The sequence below is a fragment of the Bufo gargarizans genome, chromosome 4, assembly GCF_014858855.1.
Source record: "Bufo gargarizans isolate SCDJY-AF-19 chromosome 4, ASM1485885v1, whole genome shotgun sequence".
Taxonomy (NCBI): Eukaryota; Metazoa; Chordata; class Amphibia; order Anura; family Bufonidae; genus Bufo; species Bufo gargarizans.
Window position 1 is genome coordinate 497,176,529 of NC_058083.1, and position 22,842 is coordinate 497,199,370.

At 47.4% G+C, this 22,842-nt stretch overlaps 1 protein-coding gene across 4 annotated transcripts in view; it reads right to left on the minus strand.

Moving 5' to 3' along the window:
- PPM1B (protein phosphatase, Mg2+/Mn2+ dependent 1B) overlaps positions 1 to 10,525 on the minus strand; it is a 51,905-nt gene extending 41,380 nt beyond the window's left edge. For 2 of the 4 annotated variants that reach the window (XM_044289275.1, XM_044289276.1), the window contains exon 1: positions 9,980 to 10,298. The gene's annotated coding sequence lies outside the window, so the exon portion shown is untranslated. Of the gene's footprint in view, positions 1 to 9,979; positions 10,300 to 10,377 lie in introns of those variants that run through there. The other 2 variants (XM_044289274.1, XM_044289272.1) reach the window with 2 other exon arrangements.
- Between the last annotated feature and the right edge of the window lie 12,317 nt (positions 10,526 to 22,842).

Consider the following 22,842-nt stretch of genomic DNA (forward strand, 5'->3'; position numbering starts at 1 on the left):
CCGTCACTTCCGGTTATAGGAACATCACTTCCGGCCCAGCGGAGAGGAACAGAGCGATCAGAGAAGAAGACGCAGAAGACGCCGAAGAACACGTGCGCACCACCGCTACACACCACAGAGGACCGGACAACACAGTAAGGAGATCTCCCTGCAGCTGCACCTTGGAATACACTCATATGGGGTAAGACTGTTCCGGCGCTTTACCAAAAATAAATACATTCCCAGGATTTAAGCGGACCTATTACCCCAGGATTTGCTATATAGGATATATGACTCCCACACGCAGACTGATCATCTGCAGGAGTTAGTTTTTAGTCATATAAGGACTTATATCTATTTTATTTATCCCAAGCATTTTAAACATTATATTTGATATTACTCTGTCATAAAAGGAAGGACCATATTGTTCCTAACACAAGCTGAGAAATCTGTATCGTTGTGAATTAAGATTTTACTCCTCTATGTCCTACTATCCTTGAAAAATATTTATCCATTGATATATTGATATTTTTACAGAAAGGTATAACTTTAGAAGCAATAAATAAAAGAGATATACCTTACTACAATTGTTTTCTTTCTCTATATATACACAGACATCTGAGTGCCCTCCATCTTCTATATACTATACTTTAGAAACATGATGAGAACATCTGTAAGGTAATATTGGTGGTTTATGGTGCGTTTTTAGCTGACAGGATCCCTTTAATTGATAGGGGATAGGCAGCATAGTGCAGGCAGAGCAGTGTACTGGCACATGCATATCATAAACTAGGGTCTCGTCGGGTATTGAATTATCGATACCCAATAGATACTTTTGTACCGTATCGATTGGATACCAGGATTTGCCTTTTACCGATACTAGGCTGCACTACTGCATAGTCTAGTATCAGAACCTGACACACGCTGCTCTCAGCGCGGCCATGTTCCCTCAGCAGCACAGGGGAGAAGGATGCAGTGTCTCCCTCCACCCGTACCACTGCTGCTGCCACCAATGAGAGGGGAGAGAGGGGCGGAATAGGGGAGGGACTGTGGCCATTGGGCCATCAATAAAGATAATTAACGTTTAATACAGATACAGGAGGCGAGTGCCGGCAGCAGAATCACATAGCCAGCACCCAACCTCTATGACAGGAAGCTGCGATCCACAGCACCTGAGGGGTTAACTGCCACTGATCGCAGCTCCCCGTCAGAGGTCGGTTGCCGGCTATGCGATTCTGCCGCCGGCACCCGCCTCCTGCATCTGTATTAAATGTTAATCAACTTCATTGGTGGCACAGTGCGCCCCCCCCCCCAGTATTATAATCATTGGTGGCCGTGGCCACAGGGTCCCCTCTGCCCTCTTCATTGGTGGTGCAGTGGTAGTTGTGATCGGAGCCCCAGCAGTGTAAACCATGGCAGCCAGGACGCTACTGAAGCCCTGACTGCCATGGTAATCTCCCTGCTGCTGTGTGTACTATGCACAGAGCAGCAGGGATAGTGTGAAGTCCTATTCACCCTAATAGAGCTCTATTAGGGTGAATAGGACAAGGGATTAAAGGGGTTGTCTCATCATGGACAATGGGGGCATATCGGTAGGACCCACACCTATATCAAGAACAGAGCCCCGCAAGGTGGTAGCTGGAGGACTCTGGTCTGGCGACCACCAAGCCGTATAAGTGAATGGGAGCGTACCGCGCATGTGCGGCCCATGCTCCCTTTTATTTCAGAGCTCTTCTATTTTTGCCTGCGCAGTGCTCCCTCCTTCACTTTGGGGCTCCGTTCTCGATATAGCTGCAGGTCCTAGCGGTGGGACACACACCTATAAGACAATAAGGCATATCCTAGCGATAACCCCCCTATTGTCCATGATGAGACAACCCCGTTAGTAGATCTCATGTTCTAGGGGGGGAAATTGTTTTGTTCTTTGTTTTTACTTTTTAGTTAAAACTAACACCAAAATATTAAGTCTAAATCACCCCTTTCCCAATTTTACATATAAAATATATAAACAATAAAACAAACATATTGCATATCGCCACGTCCAAAATATATAAAAAATAAATTCTCCTATGCGGTGAAAGCTGTAACAGAAAAATTTTAATAAAAACTGCGCGATTCGCCATTCTTTAGTCACCTTATCCCTCCCAAAAAAATAGGATAGGACTGTTTGATTATGGACGTTAAAATGGGGAATGCACGCAGCTTTTTTGGCTTTTTTTTTTTTTTTTGTGTGGTATAGAGTATCACAATTAGGGATCGACCGATTATCGGATTTACCGATATTATCGGCCGATATTCAGGATTTTGAACACTATCGGTATCGGCATCTATTTTGCCGATATTCCGATAGTGTATGGGGAACACAGATCGCGCTGCTGACAGCGCTCTCCGTGTTCCCTCAGCAGCAGCACAGGGGAGAAGGAGCAGTGTCTCCTCCCCCTGTGCTGCTGCTGCCAATGTAAGGACAGGGGACAGGAGGAGGGGAGGAGCTATGGTCACTGCTCCAAAGAAGATTAATCTATCATTCATTCATATACAGGAGGCGGGAGCTGCAGGATCACATAGCCGGCTCCCGGCCTCTGAGCTGTAGCTGCGATCTGCGGTAGTTAACTCCTCAGGTGCCGCGGATCGCAGCTACTGCTCATAGAGGTCGGGAGCCGGCTATGTGATCCTGCAGCCAGCTCCCACCTCCTGTATATGAATAAATGTGAGATTAAGCTTCATTGGTGGCGCAGTGCCCCCCCCCCCCCCAAGCCCCCCAGTATCAGACATTGGTGGCGCAGTGCGCCTCCCCCCCAAGCTCCCCCAGTATTAAGCATTGGTGGCGCAGTGCGCCCCCCCCCCTCCCCCCCAGTATTAAGCAGTGGTGTGCCTCCCCCCCACCCCAGTCGCAGTGCGCCCCTCCACAGGATCCCCTCTCCCTTGCTCCTCCGATCGGAGCCCCAGCAGTGTAATGCTGGGGCTCCGATCGGTTACCATGGCAGCCAGGACGCTATTGAAGCCCTGGCTGCCATGATAAGCTCCATGCTGCTGTGTGCACAGAGCACACAGCAGCAGGGACAGTGTGAGCTCCTATTCACCCTGATAGATCTCTATCAGGGTGAATAGGACAAGGGTTCTAGTCCCTAAGGGGGCTAAAAGTTAGTTAAAAAAAAAAGTTACAAAAAAAATAAAAAACACCAAAATATTAAATATAAATGAAAAAGAAAGATTTACAAAAAAAAAAAATACACATTAACAATAAACATTAATTTTCAGCAGATTTGTGGGAATTTATTTTTTTTTTTTTATGAAAATTCCCAGAATATCGGTATAAATTATCGGCTATCGGCCTGAAAGTTCACAAATTATCGGTATCGGCCCTAAAAAAATCAATATCGGTCGATCCCTAATCACAATACTTTATGGTATCGAAATCGAATCAAAATTTTCGTATGGTGACAACCCTATCAAACACTACCACTTATAGCCTTAACATTTAGAGAAAACAGGTTTTCTATACTTAGAAAGCTAATATTACCGGTATATTCACAGACACAATATATGATTCTAAAGATACCAGCAATATGTGTTATCTTTTCAAGATAGAAAACCACTCTTCTCAATATGATATAGCTGTAGCCTGGCGACAAGGGGTCCACCTTTCCTGATGATGTCCCAGGTTCAAATCCCAGAAGAAATGTCAAGTTTTTTTTTTTAGCCCTCATTTAACCCATAATAAAAGTAATAACTATTAAGAATAGAGGAGTTCTAGATTTAGAAAGCTAATACTGCTTTTTTTTTATTTATTTTTATTTCATTGAACCAATATAGCACTGCTATATTCCACAGTGCTTTACAGACATTCGCATCACGTAATCACCAATGTGGCCCAAAAACTATAGCCAATGGTCGGTAAAGGAATCATTCTTTCTTGACAGTCAACTGCTTGTTCTGTGAACTAGACCACTGCATTTACATGCAGCGATCTCCTTCACGGTATTAGGACAAGGGATGGCTACCGCAATCGTTCATCCCCATACAACTGCATTGTTTCCCGGCAGCAGATCACTGTTTAGACTGCATGATCTGCTTCCCAGACACGATAATTGGTGTGCCTGCATGAATGACAGAATCACCCGATGAACGAGCACTTCGCTTGTTCATTCGGTGATCTGCAGGACATTTACATGGGCAGATTGTCGAGAACAGTGCTCGCAGGAACGTTCATTCCCGATAATCTGCCCAATATTTGGGCCGTGTAAATCCACCTCAAGTTCCTTTGGAGTTTATTTAAGGCTACTTTCACACCTGCGTTTAGGTGCGGATCCGTCTGGTATCTGCAGACGGATCCGCACCTATAAAGCAAACGCTTAGATCCGTTCAGAACGGATCCGTCTGCATTACCATGAGCAAAAAAAATATATATTTTTTGGGTTCATGATAATGCAAACGGATCAGTTTTGACTTTACATTGAAAGTCAATGGGGGATGGATCCGTTTGAAAATTGAGCCATATTGTGTCAACTTCAAACTGATCCGTCCCCATTGACTTACATTGTAAGTCTGGACGGATACGTTTGCCTACGCACAGCCAGGCGGACACCCGAACGCTGCAAGCAGCGTTCAGGTGTCCGCCTGCTGAGCGGAGGACAGACGGTGCCAGACTGATGCATTCTGAGCGGATCCGCATCCACTCAGAATGCATTAGGGCAGTACGGATCCGTTCGGGGCCGCTTGTGAGAGCCTTCAAACGGAACTCACAAGTGGAGCCCCGAACGCTAGTGTGAAAGTAGCCTAAGCCGTCAGTGATTTCCATCAGTGATTGTGAACCAAAACCAGTATTGGAGCCTCCAAAGACGTAAGGCAGGCATGCTCAACCTGTGGCCCTCCAGCTGTTGTAAAACCACAACTCCCACAATGCTATAGGCTGACAGCTGTAGGCTGTTCAGGCATGCTGGGAGTTGTAGTTTTGCAACAGCTGGAGGGCCACAGGTTTAGCATGCCCGACGCAAGGTATAATGGAAAGATCTGCACCTGTTCTTTTTAGAGGCGCACCTGGTTTTGGCTCCAAATCACTGATGGAAATCACTGATCGAACACTGTGAGTAAGGCATAATAGCCTGTTATATTAAAAATAAGGGATGAGTGAGTAGACTCCGGATGAAACATCCAAAGATTACTTGCATAATACTTAGTTTGAATACTGTATGAAGCGAGAATGTATTTGCTCCTATAAGCCGAAGTTATTACTTTGCAAAGTCTCGCGAGACTTCATAAATTAATTTGTACTGTAAAAACATTTCCCTAAACTCTGGTTCGGTTCCAAGGTACCACTTGGAACCAAATCTGTACGAAGTATTATGAAAATCGACTTTGGATGTTTCATCCGAAGTCTATTCGCTCATCCCCAATTATAATAAAGACACCAGTAATATGTATTAGCTTTCTAAGCATAGAAAACCACTACAGCCTTTTATTATGGGTTAAATGAGGTAGAAAAAAATAAATAAATAAGATAGCTGAAGAAAAAAAATACTAGAACTCTCCTGGGATTTGAACTAGCAATCTCAATGTGCAAAGCTTACCACTTTTTTGTATACTTGTAGAGTTCTGTATACTTAGAAAGCTAACACATATTACTGGGGTCTTTATAATTAAATATTGTGCCTGTGAATAAAACTGCAATATGTATTACCTTTCTAAGCATAGAAAACCACTAGTCTCAACATGGTAAGGCTATAGTATTATATATGATTAACAGATACTAGGACACCGTTCTGCCCTCAGCATGCTAATTTATAGCCCTGTCAATCAAGGGGAGGAAGAGAGCACAAGGGTGTTACAAAAGCAGTGCTTCAAGGACGCAGACCTGCCCTCTGGTGCTCATTTGCATATTATTAAACGGCATTAATCCCATAGCACTGTAAATATGATGAATAAAAGCACATCTCTGCAGCCGTTTCACATACAGACAAAAGAAAGGTACTGTTTAAATCAGCATGACCAACCCTACCAGCCAGTGTGCCTGGATTAATCAGGCTGACATGGGCTCTTTAAAGGGAATGCGTTAACAGAAAATGACCTATTGTTTACATCACACTTTTATGTTTAACATATTTCTAAAGAACTTATTTTTAATTTTCCATGTCAATATCTATATTTAACCAAAACCTCTAAAACCTTTCAGTTTTCGCACTGGCCACTAAGCCTAATAATAGGCACTACCTCTTGATCAGTACAGATCACTTTACTGCAGTTATCTTCTTATCATTACAGGCATGTTTAGAAATGACAGATATCACCTCTGTGTACAGATAACTAATTTCCATTCACAGTAGGCGATTGTCAGAGCTTATCTATTCTTTCCTTGTACAATGACCTCTGCACAGGTCAAAGAGTATGCCTAGAGGACTCTCCCATAGTGTCACTGAGGTCCCCTCCAGACCATTGTGTCTATGGCCCATGGGGCAGCCGTAAAGCAATTTTCTTAGCACTTTGTAAATGCTGTTAAAGGGAACCCATCACCTGGATTTTGGGTATAGAGCTGAGGACATGGGTTGCTAGATGGCCGCTAGCACATCCGCAATACCCAGTCCCCATAGCTCTGTGTGCTTTTATTGTATTAAAAAATATATATCTCTCTATCTATATATATCGATTTGATACATATGCAAATTAACCTGAGATGAGTCGGAGCTTGAAAATATGACTTCTCTGGTCACACAAGATATGACTTATGTTAATTTGCATAATACTTTTTGAATTCGTCTGCAAATGAAAAGTGTAATTTATATGTTTAGGGTAACACAGCGAACATTTAGAAACGCTCAGTGAGGGTAGCATAGTAGAGGTGACCGGTTCCTTTTAAGAACAGCTAAGGCATGGCCGCCCCCATCATGATCAGGATATAGAATAAAAAAAATCTGCAATCAGAAAATAAAAAAATAATTTACAAAGAAGCATATGCAGCGCTATCTGGTTTTAAAGGGGTTCTGCAGTTTCTTTAAACTGATTATATAGCCTCTGGATAGATCATCAGCATCTGATCGGCGGGGTCCGACACCCAGGACCCCCGCCAATCAGCTGTTTGAGAAAGCAGTGGTGCTGGGCGGGGCTAAAATCTATTCAAGTGAACAGAGCTTAGCCCCGCCCAGTTAATACTAGTCGTGACATCACTGGGCCAGCGGTAAACAGTGAGAAGGTCACGGCACTGCCTTCTCAAACAGCTGATCGGCGGGGGTCCCGGATGTTTGACCCCTGCCGATCAGATGCTGATTATCTATCCAGAGGATAGATCATCAGTTTAAACAAACTGCAGAACCCCTTTAACTGGCTTTAAAAACATTCTGTGACATTTCCATCGAAGGGAAGCTGTGAACACGCACATATAGTGCAAATCTACAGGGGGCACGTGAAAGAACAAGAGGAGCTGAGCAGATTGCTGTATAGTTTTAGGGAAAAAGAATCAGGAAAACCTGTAATTTATATTACTTTTCTATACTTTAGGGTCACGTAGGCGGTCCTATCCGTGATTGACAGCCCCCACTGGATTAGTGTATGTAGACAGGCAGCTGTCAGTCACCAAGTAGACCCGCCCACATGACTCTTAGGTAAACCTGAACTAATTTACACTTTTGAGAGGGCGTCCCCACAGCGCTGGACGCTGGCAAAATAAGATGGCCACATCAGGGTTGCCAATGTGAGTTTTTCCTTTCTTAAAACTCAGAAAAGTATACCTTGAATTGCATCGAATTGCAGTGGTTTACGTAGGAGTCTGTGACTGATGGACCTCCAGAGCACCTCACCACATGGACGCACCCCTCTACTTGACAAACTGTATATAAAAATCACGGACGGGCATTTTTTTTATTTATTTTTTTATAACCGGACAAAACAATCAAGTGTAAGTAATACATGTCTGACCGTACGACTGCATTAGCAGTGCTTAGTGTCAGCCATGAAATGAAGGTCATTACAATGCACCTGCCTCCAAAAAATCATGGATGCAGTTTTTTTTTCCCCGCGGATCTGCAATATACCCGGCCGGCACCCCATAGAAATGCCTATTCTTGCCCGCAATTGCAGACAAGAATATGACATGTTATATTTTTTTCCAGAGCCGCGGACCGGAAGATCTGGGCGCACTCCGGAAACGCAGATGCAGACAGCACACTGGATGATGTCCGCATCCATTCAGTCCCTATAGAGAATGAATGGGTCCGCACCCATTCTGCAATTTGCGGAATGGATGTGGACCCATTATTATTACGGACGTGTGAAAGGAGCCTTAATGGACTGACCAGGAAATTCTGGACAGTTGGCAACCCTGGGTCACATATCGCACGCATGCGCAGTGCCTGTACAATAGCAAGACGGTGCCAAATCGATTAGTTTTACGACAAAAACAGGGAAGCTTGATAAATGTGTCCCCAATACGTTGCCATCCGTTAAACGTACAGGTTTTTCTCCAGATACTTCCTTTGATAAAACACTTTAAAATAACGGTTTCGCAAAAACGCGTACGTTATCCTCTGGATAGGTCACCGGTTTCTGATTAGTGGGGGGGGGGGGTCTGACACACGGGACCCCCGCCGATCAGCTGTTAGAGAAGGCAGCAGCGCTCCTGTGAGGGCCATGGCGTTCTCACAGCTTTCCCTAGGACAGCTAGGTCACGTTCATCGGTCACATGTCCTAGAAATCAATGGGGCTGAGCTGCGATACTATACAATGTACTGCGCTGAGCCTGATGAAGAGAGAAGGCCCCGACAACTGCGAGCGCCAGTGCCTTCTCATGCTGATCGGTGGGGCCCAGGGTGTCCGACACCCACCAATCAGATACTGATGAATAGAGATGAGCGAACTTCTGTTTTAAGTTCGGCGTCTAAAGTTCGGGTTTGGATTAGCGGAGAATCCCGATCTGGAACCGGATATGGATTCCGACTTCCGTTGTGGTCCGTGGTAGCGGAATCAATAACGGCCGATTATTGATTCCGCTACCACGGACCACAACGGAAGTCGGAATCCATATCCGGTTCCAGATCGGGATTCTTCGCTAATCCAAACCCGAACTTTAGACGCCGAACTTAAAACAGAAGTTCGCTCATCTCTACTGATGAACTGTCTTGAGGATAGCTCATCAGTAGAAAGCACTTGGAAAACCCCTTTAAAATCAGCCACGAACACCTTGAAACGCAGCACACGACATTCTTGTATCCTGCACAGGATACTTTTATTTTTCCACAATGGAACTCTATGGTGACCGGACGCTACTGTATGGCATCTGTCTGAGGCATCCATTTAACGTATTTTTTATTTTTTTTCATACGTTAAGCGGATGGGGAAAAAACACGATGAGAACCCAGCCTAACGTGTAAGGCTACTTTCACAGTAGCGGCACGGACCTCCGTCGGGTGAACAGCCTGTCGGATGCATCCTGCCGCTAGTGAACGCGTGCCCCCGGATTGCGGCTCCGTCCCCATTCACTATAATTGGGGGCGAGCCGGAGGCACGGTGAGAGGCTGCCGGAATAAATGTCGGACACGTCAAAGTTTTATTCCGGCAGCCTCTCGCTTGCCCACCCAATTATAGTCAATGGGGACGGAGCGGCAGTCCGGGGGCACGCGTTCACTAGCGGCAGGACGGTTTCCGACAGGCTGTTCACCCGCCGGAGGTCCGTGAAAGTACCCTGAGTTATAGTCACAACATTGCATACGTTTGGGGACGTTCTTTTACTGTATGTCTAAACGGATCTGGCAAAAACGAGACGATACAGTATAAGGGCCTGTTCACATTCTCTGTATAAAGCGGCGTGTCGGTCTGCTCAGCTCCTCCTGCTCGGTCACACGCTGCCTGTTTATGGTGACAGGTTACCTTTAAGAAAAAACACACACACGTAATATATAATAGGCACAGACATGTTACAGGCCGGGCCCCGAGGGCCACGACCTTCCATAGGTGAGCTCTGACAGGCCTGACGGGTGTGTGACCTCTCAGCGTGTCAGGGACTAAGGGCACTTACCTAACAGCACAAGTTACAGTGGCCTCCTCCCTACACAGCGAGCGCACGTCGTCCGTCCCTCTGCCTGTCACACTAGGACGCCTTTTGACGCCACTCTCAGGGAGGAAACCGCCGCGTACATCTTGGGCCAAACGAAAGGTTAAAACGAACCCCCCCTGTCGCGATAGCACGTCGCGCTCACAGCCTCATAGCGCCCGAAGAGCGCGCACACGGGGCCTCACAACTGACATGACGTTTCACCGGCCATTCAACGAGCGCGACTCCTCGCCTCCAACGACCGAGCGCAGCAGCGTGGGGGGATGGGGCGAGATAACGCCGTCTTCACTCCGATTGGAGGACAACTGAAATAAACCCGCACCTTATTGGTCAGGGAGCCTGTCCGTTAAAAGCGACGTTACCTATGGCGGTCGCCCTGATTGGCTGACGCTTCTCGAAGTTTTCACGGCCGCTACCGCACTGCCGTTTCCGTGTGGTGTTTGCTTGGACTGTACGGTAGCTGAGCGGTACACGGCATGGGCACGTGCTCCCTGACGCTCAAGCTCTGGGCTTTTTTTTTTTTTTTAAGCCCGAAGCACCGAAAGCCAGTTATTGCCGTTTGCGACGTAACCAACCTTGTCTGTCGGCTCGTAAGGAGGGGCGGGGCGGTCTCCGGTGTAAGAGTTTGGATTGGTCAAGGCGAGTTGATGGACGGCTCAGCCGACCAATAGCCTTTGGAGGGTAGAGCTCAAGCTAGAGTGAGAATCAAGAATTGCAGAGTGGATGTTGTTTTCCTCAATGCGAAGCTTTTGGGGAGGGGGAGGCGAGAAGCCCGGATGTAACATGAGCTCATCACTGGCCAATGAACAGCGGGGGTGACGTCATCGTCTTCGCCAAAACATCTCGCCTTGCCTGTCTGTCATGGAGAACATGGGCGGGGAAAGACGCAAAGTGAAGTTTGTTACCGAAGCTCGATGACAGGATGTTCTTGTGGGAAGGCATTGTTATCGCAGGACGCCTGCCTGGTGTACTGAATAGGGAGAGGGGCCACAGTCCTTGTAAATTAGGAAGGATTTCTGGGTGTTATGGGGTCAGAAATGAAGTAAAAGGTCAGAAATAGGTTGGGGTAAGACATGATCCACATACAGGTCGCAAAGTGATATTGGGTAGACAGAAAAGGGGAGATCATTGTGATATATACGGTCACACGTTAAAGGGGTCTTCTGACACCCGGGGCCCCCACCAATTAGCAGTGACGACTGCCCCTAGGCCAGTGACGACACGTTCATCGGTCCCGTAGCCTAGGAGCAGCTCAGCCCCATTGGAGTGAATGGGACCAAGCGCAGCCGCTATACAACGTACGGCACTGTGCTTGGTGAGCCGGGAGAAGGAGGATAGGTCATCAGTAGAGATGAGCGAACTTCTGTTTTAAGTTCGGCGTCTAAAGTTCGGCTTCCGGTTAGCGGAGAATCCCGATCTGGAACCGGATATGGATTCCGACTTCCGTTGTGGTCCGTGGTAGCGGAATCAATAATCGGCCATTATTGATTCCGCTACCACGGACCACAACGGAAGTCGGAATCCATATCCGGTTCCAGATCGGGATTCTCCGCTAACCCGCCCCCGAACTTTAGACGCCGAACTTAAAACAGAAGTTCGCTCATCTCTAGTCATCAGTATTTAAAGGGGTTGTCCCACCATGGAAAATGGGGGCATATCGCTAGGATGTGCCCTCATTGTCTTATAGGTGCGGGTCCCACTGCTGGGACCAGCACCTAGATTGAGAACGGAGCCCCACAAGTGAAGGAGGGCGCACTGCGCATGCGCCGCCACCCTCCATTCATTCCTATCGGGCCAGCGAAAAATAGCTCGGCTCCATAGGAATGAATAGGAGCGCATACACGGTACGCTCCCATTCACTTCTATGGGGAGCCGGATTGATAGTGGCCGGACCCGAGTCCTCCAGCCACCACCTTGCGGGGCTCCGTTCTCGATATAGGTGCGGGTCCTAGCGGTGGGACAATGGGGGCATATCCTAGCGATGTGCCCCCATTGTCCATGATGAGACAACCCCTTTGACATCTGCGTTTTTCTTTTGCGGTATTGAGATCCGTCATAGGGTCTCGAGACCGGAGGAAAACGCTTCAGTTTTGTCCCCAGTCATTGTTAATGGAGACAAAACGTAACTGAGAGGAATGGAGAGCACCAGAATGCATTCCGTTCTATTTCATTGTGTTCCAATACCGGAGAACAAACTGCAGAAAGCAGCACTTTTCTGTCCGTAATGGGATGCGGAACAAGATGGATCCGTCATGACCCACAATGCAAGTCAATGGTGCCGGATCCGTTTTCTCAGACACAATTGAAAACGGATCTGGCGCCCATTGACTTAGGCTACTTTCACACTAGCGTTAATATTTTCCAGTACTGAGATCCGTCATAGGGTCTTAATACCAGAAAAAAACGCTTCTGTTTTGTCCCCATTTATTGTCAATGGGGACAAAACTGAACAGAACTGAACGGAATGCTCCGAAATGCATTCCGTTCTGTTCTCATACCGGAGAGCAAACCGCAGCATGCTGCTTTTTTCTTTCCGTCATGGGATGAGAACCAAACTGATCCGTCATGACCCACAATTCAGGTCAATGGGGACAAATCCGTTTTGTCTGGCACAATAGAAAACTGATCCGTCCCCCATTGACTTTCAATGGACTTCATGACGGCTCCGTCTTGGCTATGTTACAGATAATACAACCGGATCCGTTCATAACGGATGCAGACGGTTGTATTATCAATAACGGAAGCGTTTTTGCTGATCCCTGCCGGGTCAGGCAAAAAACAACTATGTGAAAATAGCCTACGTCTACTAAACCAAACTTCAATTACAGTCGGACTCTAAGGAAATCAAACTTCGATTCATTAAAGCCGCCAGAGGTCCGAATATTGCAAGACACTAAAATAGGGTGATATTACAGCATTAGGGCACATGCACACTTTTTTTTCCCCCGCATCTGATTCGCATTTTTTGCAGGTCCCATGAGGACCCATTCACTTCACTGAGGCAGCAAAAGATGCGGACAGCACACCGTGTGCTGCCTGCATCCTTATGTCCGTTCCGTGGCCCCTATTCTCGTCCATTTTGAAGACAAGAATAGGCATATAATAGGCTATATAACATAGGGAGGAATGTGCTGGACCACAAAAATGATACGGTCGTGTGAATGGACCCTTACTGAGTGTTAAGGCGCATTCAGACTACGCCATGTTTTGCTTCCGCAGTTTGGGGAACGGATGGCCTATTATAGAAATGCCTATTCTTGTCCACGAGAGAGTTGAGTTGCACACCTAAGGAAGGCGGTGCTCAGTGGTTCGGTAGATCTTCATAAATTTAGAATAAACCACAGCACTCCAAGTTCTGTTGCATGTAGGGTTGTTGCGGGTTTCGAAATTTCGATACCCAATCGATACTTTTGTCCCGGTATCGACACGATACTGGGCTTTCCATTTTTTCGATACTGGGCTGCGCTGCTGCGCAGTCTAGTATATCTGAACATGAGCGCGCTGCTGTCGGCGCGCTCATGTTCTCTCAGCAGCACAGGGGAGAAGGAAGCAGTCTCTCCCTTCCCTGATAACTCCGCCCTCCGTGCGCCTCTGCCCGCCCGTTTACTTCCCTCCCCTGTCCCTTTCCACTGCGGCTGTGCGGTCCAAATCGTAGCGGGCGCATGCGCAATGCGATGCCCGCTCCTGGCAGGGCATCGCAATACCTACTGCGCATGCGCCCGCTACGATTTGGACCGCACAGCCGCAGTGGAAAAGGACAGGGGAGGGGAGTAAACGGGCGGGCAGAGGCGCACGGAGGGCGGAGTTATCAGACGTTTAGGAGGTGCCTGCCTGGGGCTCCGAGGATTGAGAGACCGCCCTGGGCACTTGAGAGGGCTCAGAAGATAATCTTATAACTTCGTTTTCGGCAAATTGAAAAGTCCGTTTTCTACCACAAAGGTACCGTTTTTATGTTCTGGCTGGATCACATAACCCTATTTTAACAGTCTAACATGCTAAAATGTGGTGACAGACTCCCTTTAAGTAAATATGTTTTTTGCAGGACTAGACACTAGTATAAGTGAAGGGAATGGAGGGTCAATAGTTCAAGACTGAAGCTGTAAACCATTTAAAAAACTGCTGTCATTCAGCTATGGCTATAAAAACTTGTAAACTCAGATTGTTAGCTTAAACTTTAAACATGACTATGGGATTCTACTAGGGAAATCATGTTTTACAATAAATGCCCCTTCTTGGATCCTCGCACTGCCCTATCTTCAGCAGAAGATCAGCACACAAAGGAGAAGGCAGCAGCTTCCTAGCCAGTAGTTCTGTGGTAATGACATGTATGTTGCCTTTCTTTCCTTCAAGGAATGTATAAAATATTAACTGCCGCTGATCACAGCTCTTTGTCAGGGGCAGGGTGCCGGCAATGCGATTCTGCTACCGGCAACTGCCTCCTGTATTATGAGTTAAAGGGAACCTGTCACCTCTACTATGCTACCCTCACTGAGCATTTCTAAATGTTCATTGTGTTACCCTAAACATATAAATTACACTTTTAATTTCATTTGCAGACGAATTCAGTATTTTGCATTTTTGTACTTCCCGCCTTTTATGCAAATTGACATAAGAGTCATATCTTACTTGTGTGACCAGAGAAGTCATATTTTCAAGCTCTGACTCATCTCAGGTTAATTTGCATATGTATCAAATTGTTTTTTTTTTACACAATAAAAGCACAGAGCGTTATGGGGATTGGGTATTGTGCATGTGCTAGCGGCCATCTAGCAGCCCATGTCCTCAGCTCTATACCCAAAATCCTGGTGACAGGTTCCCTTTAAAGACTACCTTTCCTGGGTCCAGACTTTAAGTATTAGGCTACACAGAGCGGCGCTCCGTTTGGCCGCTGTGCCCCATTACTGTCTCCTCTCCTGCTCCATATGCTAATTACTATCGGAGCGATGGGAGGAGACATCAGCTTCTCTAGTGGGTGTTCCTTCTCCCTGGCTGTAGCGCTGTCCAATTGCAGCGCAGGGAGAAGGAACACCCACTAAAGAAGCTGATGTCTCCTCCCCATTGCTCCAATAGTAATTAGCATATGGAGCAGGAGAGGAGACAGTAATGGGGCACAGCGGACGAACGGAGCGGCGCCCAGGAATAATGGTAAGTGCTGGGACATCTCTTGGCGCCGCTCTGTGTAGGAAAAGTCGTATTGCGTTCATGCAACAGAACTTGGAATGCCGTGGTTTATTCTAAACTTGTCCAAGATAGGACTTGCTCTTAATTTTGGCCCCATTGAAATTAATGGGTCTGTACGTGTTTTGCAAAATTGCGGAACGGATGCGGACCCATTCATATGGTCGTGTGAATGAGCCCTTAAGATGAGATTGAAAGTGTGGGATGCACAAGTGCTTTGTCTATTAAGGGTACGTTCACACAACCTTATGTATTTTGCGGTCCGCATCCATCCATGTGACGTCCGTGTTGCATCTGTTTTACTTTTGCAGAACTCGTAACAATGCATATTTTTAGATTCAAAATGTCAGACTTCCGGTTCCGGCGCTAGCATGTAAGGACGCTGGAGACTGCTGCTCCGCTCCACCGCCGAGTATATCTGCTAACATCGTGTCATTGGGAGTCGTTAGAGGGTCGCTGCTATTGGAGTGGAGCCCTGGAGGGTGTATGGAGCGCTACCTGTTAAGAAGTGGACAGAAATCTACTCCCCAGGCGGCAGCTGGCACTGACGACGCGGACGGGACCTGTCCCAAGATGGCGCCGTTTCCTCCCCCCTCACCGAAGCCTGCGTCTCCTGAAGAACAAGACGCCCAGATCGTTAACACGCAGCTGGATCTGTTTGAGACCTCCGGTAAGGCTATTGATGTTAAGACTTTGGCCATTGAGGTGGTGAAACAACTGGCCCCCGATATTATTGCCTCTCTATCTACCACCCTGCAAGCTGCGCTTAATAAACTAAAGGAGGAGGTGGACTTACAAGATCACAGGGTGTCCGAGGTGGAACAACGGGTGGCTTGCATGGAGGAGGAGGCGACAGACACCGCACAGAGGATGCGGGATCTATATCAGCTGGCAGAGAAATTGAATGACCGCGTTGAGGACCTTGAAAATAGGTCCAGACGCAGCAATCTGCGCTTGGTCGGGGTACCTGAATCGGTGCCGGTGGCAGAACTTCGCCGAGTCTTCGAAATTGAACTGCCGCAGGCCCTGGGGCTCATGGGCGGCAGAAGGAAGGTGGAGAGGGCCCACAGAGTGGGACCCTGGAGAGATCCAGTTTCATCTGCTAACACCATGCTGACCAGAGGCCAAGGCAGGCGATTTGCAAATATCTGGACTATTCCGATAAGGAGGACATTCTGCGGGCTTACCGAGCGAGTAGGGAGCCTTTAATACTGAAAGGATCTAAAGTCCTGCTTTTTGCCGATTACTCTGCAGAAGTGGCGCGGAAACTGAGGGCTTTTGGGCCTGTTTGTTCTAGCCTTTATAAGAACGGTACCAGATTTCAGTTAGCGTATCCCCCTACCTTGCGGATACAGATGTCGGATGGTGGCTCTAAACAATTTACGGATCCAATGGAGGCGGAGGAGTTCATGCAGAATCAAGTGGATCGTAGACCGGGAGCTGTCGATGTTGTGGAGGACCGCCAAGACGCTTCCCTGCGGCAGGGAGGTAGGTGTCCCTTGCCCGTGCTGCAGACCGCATATGCGGATCCGCAATACACGGGCGCCGTTCCGTGGGCATTCCGTATCACGGATACGGACCCATTCACTTCAATGGGTCCACAAATCCGGAGGTGCAGAATGGAAGCACGGAACGGAACCCTACGAAAGCACTACAGAGTGCTTCCGTGGGGTTTCATCCCATACTTCCGTTCCGCAAAAAAGATAGAACATGTCCTATCTTTTTGCGGAACGGGCGGATCGCGGACCCATTAAAGTGAATGGGTCCGCTGTGGCTGCCCCACGGTCGGTGTTCATGCATTGCGGCCCTGTGCAAGAGGCCTAAGGCCGTGAACAAGGTCTAGGTTGGACCCAAATGTTGGCCAGTGACTAAATATTACTTCTGGATGGATTAAAAATCTAACAAAATAAAATAAGAAGTTCATGCAACAGAACTTGGAGTGCCGTGGTTTATTCTAAACTTGTCCAAGATAGGACTTGCTCTTAATTTTTGGCCCCATTGAAATTAATGGGTCTGTACGTGTTTTGCAAAATTGCGGAACAGATGCGGACCCATTCATATGGTCGTGTGAATGAGCCCTTAAGATGAGATTGAAAGTGTGGGATGCACAAGTGCTTTGTCTATTAAGGGTACGTTCACACAACCTTATGTATTTTGCGGTCCGCATCCATCCATGTGACGTCCGTGTTGCATCTGTTTTACTTTTGCAGAACTCGTAACAATGCATATTTTTAGATTCAAAATGTCAGACTTCCAGTTCCGGCGCTAGCATGTAAGGACGCTGGAGACTGCTGCTCCGCTCCACCGCCGAGTATATCTGCTAACATCGTGTCATTGGGAGTCGTTAGAGGGTCGCTGCTATTGGAGTGGAGCTCTGGAGGGTGTATGGAGCGCTACCTGTTAAGAAGTGGACAGAAATCTACTCCCCAGGCGGCAGCTGGCACTGACAACGCGGACGGGACCTGTCCCAAGATGGCGCCGTTTCCTCCCCCCTCACCGAAGCCTGCGTCTCCTGAAGAACAAGACGCCCAGATCATTAACACGCAGCTGGATCTGTTTGAGACCTCCGGTAAGGCTATTGATGTTAAGACTTTGGCCATTGAGGTGGCGAAACAACTGGCCCCCGATATTATTGCCTCTCTATCCACCACCCTGCAAGCTGCGCTTAATAAACTAAAGGAGGAGGTGGACTTACAAGATCACAGGGTGTCCGAGGTGGAACAACGGGTGGCTTGCATGGAGGAGGAGGCGACAGACACCGCACAGAGGATGCGGGATCTATATCAGCTGGCAGAGAAATTGAATGACCGCGTTGAGGACCTTGAAAATAGGTCCAGACGCAGCAATCTGCACTTGGTCGGGGTACCTGAATCGGTGCCGGTGGCAGAACTTCGCCGAGTCTTCGAAATTGAACTGCCGCAGGCCCTGGGGCTCCAGGGCGGCAGAAGGAAGGTGGAGAGGGCCCACAGAGTGGGACCCTGGAGAGATCCAGTGTCATATGCTAACACCAAGGCTGACCAGAGGCCAAGGCAGGCGATTTGCAAATATCTGGACTATTCCGATAAGGAGGACATTCTGCGGGCTTACCGAGCGAGTAGGGAGCCTTTAATACTGAAAGGATCTAAAGTCCTGCTTTTTGCCGATTACTCTGCAGAAGTGGCGTGGAAACTGAGGGCTTTTGGGCCTGTTTGTTCTAGCCTTTATAAGAACGGTACCAGATTTCAGTTAGCGTATCCCGCTACCTTGCGGATACAGATGTCGGATGGTGGCTCTAAACAATTTACGGATCCAATGGAGGCGGAGGAGTTCATGCGGAATCAAGTGGATCGTAGACCGGGAGCTGTCGATGTTGTGGAGGACCGCCAAGACACTTCCCTGCGGCAGGGAGGTAATGGATGGCACCGGGTGCATCAAGTCTCCTCGTCTCTTCCACAGAGGATGAACAAGTTTCCGAAATCTTCGGGTGCGAAGTTCGCACGGCAGACGGGAGGACTGTGATGCCAGCGTCAGGTTATGTTTCGGACATTGGGTCTTTTCTCCATGGCTTTGGGGAAGGAGGGAGGGAGCTTTCTTTTTCTTTCTGTCGTGACAAGAATACTTACAGGGACTTTCAATATGCTGGGGGACTCTGGACGGTATCGGCTAACAGGCGGTGGTGGTAAGCGTCTAATGCTAGAAAAAAGGAAGTTCTTACACTGATTGTGGTGTCTATTGTATGCGGTTCTACTTTGTTTAGTTTTACTTGCATTACTTAGCCATGGTTCCTATGTGGCTTATTTTTCTCTGTTCTGGGGCAATGTGTGTGCAATCAATGTATGATGATGTATGGAGTGCTGTCGAACTGGGAGGCAGTGCTTCAATGGATGCTACTCAAACCGTGATGTAGAGGTGGGGAGGGGTTCTCTGTCTACAGGTGGGTCTTACGTAACTATTCCGTTTATGAGAATAATCTTGTGGAATGTAAAGAGGTTGAAATCTCCCAATAAGCGCATGAAAGTTCTGAGGCACTTGCGCAGATTAAAGGCGGATATTGCTTTGTTGCAGGAGACCCACCTGTCGACGGCGGACTTCGATAGGATGAAGAAGTTGTGGGTGGGGGAGGTATATGACTCTGCGGCGGTAGACAGAAAAGCAGGCGTCTTAGTCTTAATAGGTCGTCACTTGTCACATACTGTTCACTCTGCAACAGCGGATGACGCAGGCAGGGTGATACATTTGCATATTTCTGGCCCGTTTGGGGACTTTAGCCATTACAATATTTATGCACCCAATACGGGTCAAAAAGCCTTCTTTGATTCATTATGTGCCAGAATGTTGCAGGATACGCATGGTGCAAGAGTGTTAGGGGGGGACTTCAATGCCGTAATGAATCAGTTTGAGGATAGGAGGACTGCTAGTGATATGTGTCGTCATCATTCTCTGGGGGACTTTGCCGAGTCGTTGTCTCTCAGGGATATGTGGAGGGTCTCCAATCCTCAAGGTCGGGAGTTTACTCACTTTTCCCATGTGCACAAGAGTTGGTCCAGAATCGATTACTTGTTTGTTTCAGCAGCGATTGTGCCTAGAGTGACCGATATTGTTATAGGGGATATGGTAATATCGGATCATTCACCTCTCCTAATGGATATCAGGGAAGTATATAATGGGGGTGGTGAGTATATATGAAGGTTTCCTAATTATTTGGTGAAAGATGACGAGTTTGTGAAACTTAAAAGGGTGGTGGATGGAATTTGTTGATGACAATAGGCAGCATGTGAATGATCCGATATTATTCTGGGAAACGGCCAAAGCTGTACTGAGGGGTAGGTTGATGGCGTATGTGTCCTCTATTAAGAAAATAGCCAGAAATCAGTATGAAAAGGCTAGTGCATGTTTGAGGGAAGCCTATAGTAACTTTCTCTTGGCCCAGACCCAGATTGCTAAAGAACGCTGGATCTCGGCTAAGAGAGACTTTGATGAATGGGCAGAGAAAATAGAGATTTCAAAGAGATCTCAACTAGAGGCCCGGTTGCACAGATTTGGTAACAAGTCTGGGAAGCTGCTAGCTTCTTTGGCCAAAGGTAGGCTGTAACGGACCGTTTCGTAACATAGGCGTCCTTTGAATCACATCCAGGTGGTGAGGAGAGGGGATGGGACCAGGGAGCACAGACCACAACAGATTAATAAGTTGTTCGAACGCTATATGGAGACATTTTACCAAAATGCTGGGGATAGGGTGGAGGAGGGGAGGGCTTTCTTGGAGCGTATCTCCTTGCCAGCTCTGACAGTGGAACAGTTGGATACTTTGAACGCCCCATTGACGGCAGCGGAGGTTCAGGCAATTGTAAAATCATTTCCTTCTGGTAAAGCCCCAGGCCCGGATGGGTATACGGCAGACTTTTACAAAGCATTAGATGCTCAGGTGGTGCCTTATTTGACGTCCTTGTATTCTTCCATAGTGGGGGGGGGACTCGGTTGCCGGAGCGTATGAATACGGCTCACATAACTTCATAAAGCTGGGAAAGATCCGGAGGATTTGGCGTCTTATAGGCCGATATCCCTAATTAACCATGACCTTAAGATCATATCAAAATTGCTTGCCAATAGGTTGGCTGTGGTTCTTCCCTCATTGATCTCACCTGCACAGGTGGGTTTTATTAAAGGTAGGGCGGCTGTCACCAATTTGAGGAAAGTGTTATTAGCCCTCTCTGTGGCCGGTAAGGCGGAATGCCGGGGACAGGACCCAGCCATTCTCACTTTATATACAGAAAAGGCTTTTGAGAGCATTAATTGGAAATGGCTGGGTCTTGCATTGGAATTAGCGGGCATTAAAGGGTTGTTTCGCACGCTCTTAGATCGGTTATATTTGGGCCCGAAGGCGAGGGTCTGCACAGGGGGGTGTATATCTGATTCGTTCATGTTGCAAAGGGGAACTAGGCAGGGTTGCCCCTTGTCTCCTCTCCTGTTTGACTTGGCTATAGAGCCATTGTCTAGATGGCTGGACTCGGAAGAATTATTTGAGGGTTTAGGGGTGGGTAAGAAGCAGCTATGTTCGGCTTTGTTTGCTGATGATATTTTGCTTTTCTTGTCTAACCCTAAAAGGGATATTGGGAGGATTATGGAGGCGCTAGAGGAGTTCGGTCTTCTCTCTGGGTTGAAGATAAATAAATCAAAAAGTGAGATTCTATTTTTAAAGGGAGGGGGGCAGAGGGTGTTGGGAGATGACCTGGGGGGCATACCAATCGCTCGGTCTTACATAACTTACTTGGGGATTAAAGTGGGGATCACTCCCGAGTCTATATATAGACTTAATTATGACCCGTTAATAACTAAAGTGGTTCAAGAATTGCGTAGATGGCAGGATCTGCCGCTGTCGTTGCTGGGGCGTAATCATCTTATTAAGATGATGTCCGTTTCTAAATTACTCTACCCTATGCAAACTATCCCCATTCTGTTAAAGCATAAAGATGTCTCCAAACTTGTCAAAGCGTTCAAACTCTTTTTGTGGCATGGCAAGAGGCCTAGGATATTAATGCGTTCCCTGGTAAAGGGAATCGAACAGGGAGGGATAGCATTTCCTGACATTAGGAATTACAATCTGGCGTGCATGGCAAGGCATGTTTGTGACTGGATCAATGGCTTCAGCTTTTATTCATCTTTCATGTTGGAAAAGGAATTCTGTGCTCCCTGGTCTCCGGTGGCGCTGCTGCATTCGCGGTTGCAAGTGATTCCTATATGGATTAAACAGTCTTTACTGTTTAAGGACACAATAGCTGCATGGCGGATTCTTAGGAAAAAGTACTGGTTGTCGTACAGAATCTCCAAGCACCTTCCATTGTGGAACAATCCTGAATTCCCCCAGGGTATTAGGAACAAGTTGTTTGAGGAGTGGAGGAGGAAAGGGATTTTGTGTGTGAAACATTTACTACATGATTCGGAGCCTAGGTGGTTGACTGGAGAAGAAGTGATTGCAAGGTTTTCTTTGTCATTTCAGACTATTCAGTGGTCTCAAGTGAAGGAGGCGGTGATGAACCAGCTGGTGTTGGTGCAGAAGGAGATACGTAGAAATATCCTAGATAAGATCCTGGACTTGGGGGGTGGGAGGGTCTCGATTTCTACGATTTACGCGGATATGAGGAAGGAAGATGGGGCTAGGGATGGGAATAAATGTTTAGAAAAATGGGCGGAGCAACTGGATGATGGTGACATTGAACCTAAGATAGTGAAAGGGAGGGAGGTAGTTAGGAGGCATATAGTTAATGAGTCCTGGAGGGACACTCAGGTTCGGCTCATGCATGGAGCTATCTATGGTTTTAATATTCCCCCTCATCCAGCTAAACCAGACAGGATTACGCGTTGCCCGAAGTGTGGGTTAGGGTTCCCCGATTTATTTCATGGGATCTGGACTTGCCCAAAAAGTAAAAGGTTATGGGAGGAAGTGGGAACTCTGGTTCGGGGGATCTGGGGAAGGGATTTTCCGTTGTCAGCTAAATTGTATTGATTCCACTACGAGGAGGGAGAGGTAGGACAGGGTGGGGTACCCCGCTTGTTCCATACTATATGTATGATTGTGAAGCGTGGTCTCCTGCAACAATGGCTTCAAGATGATACCCCAGGGTTACAGGCTATAATAGAGAAGCTGAAACATGTTTTTCATATAGAAAGGTTAA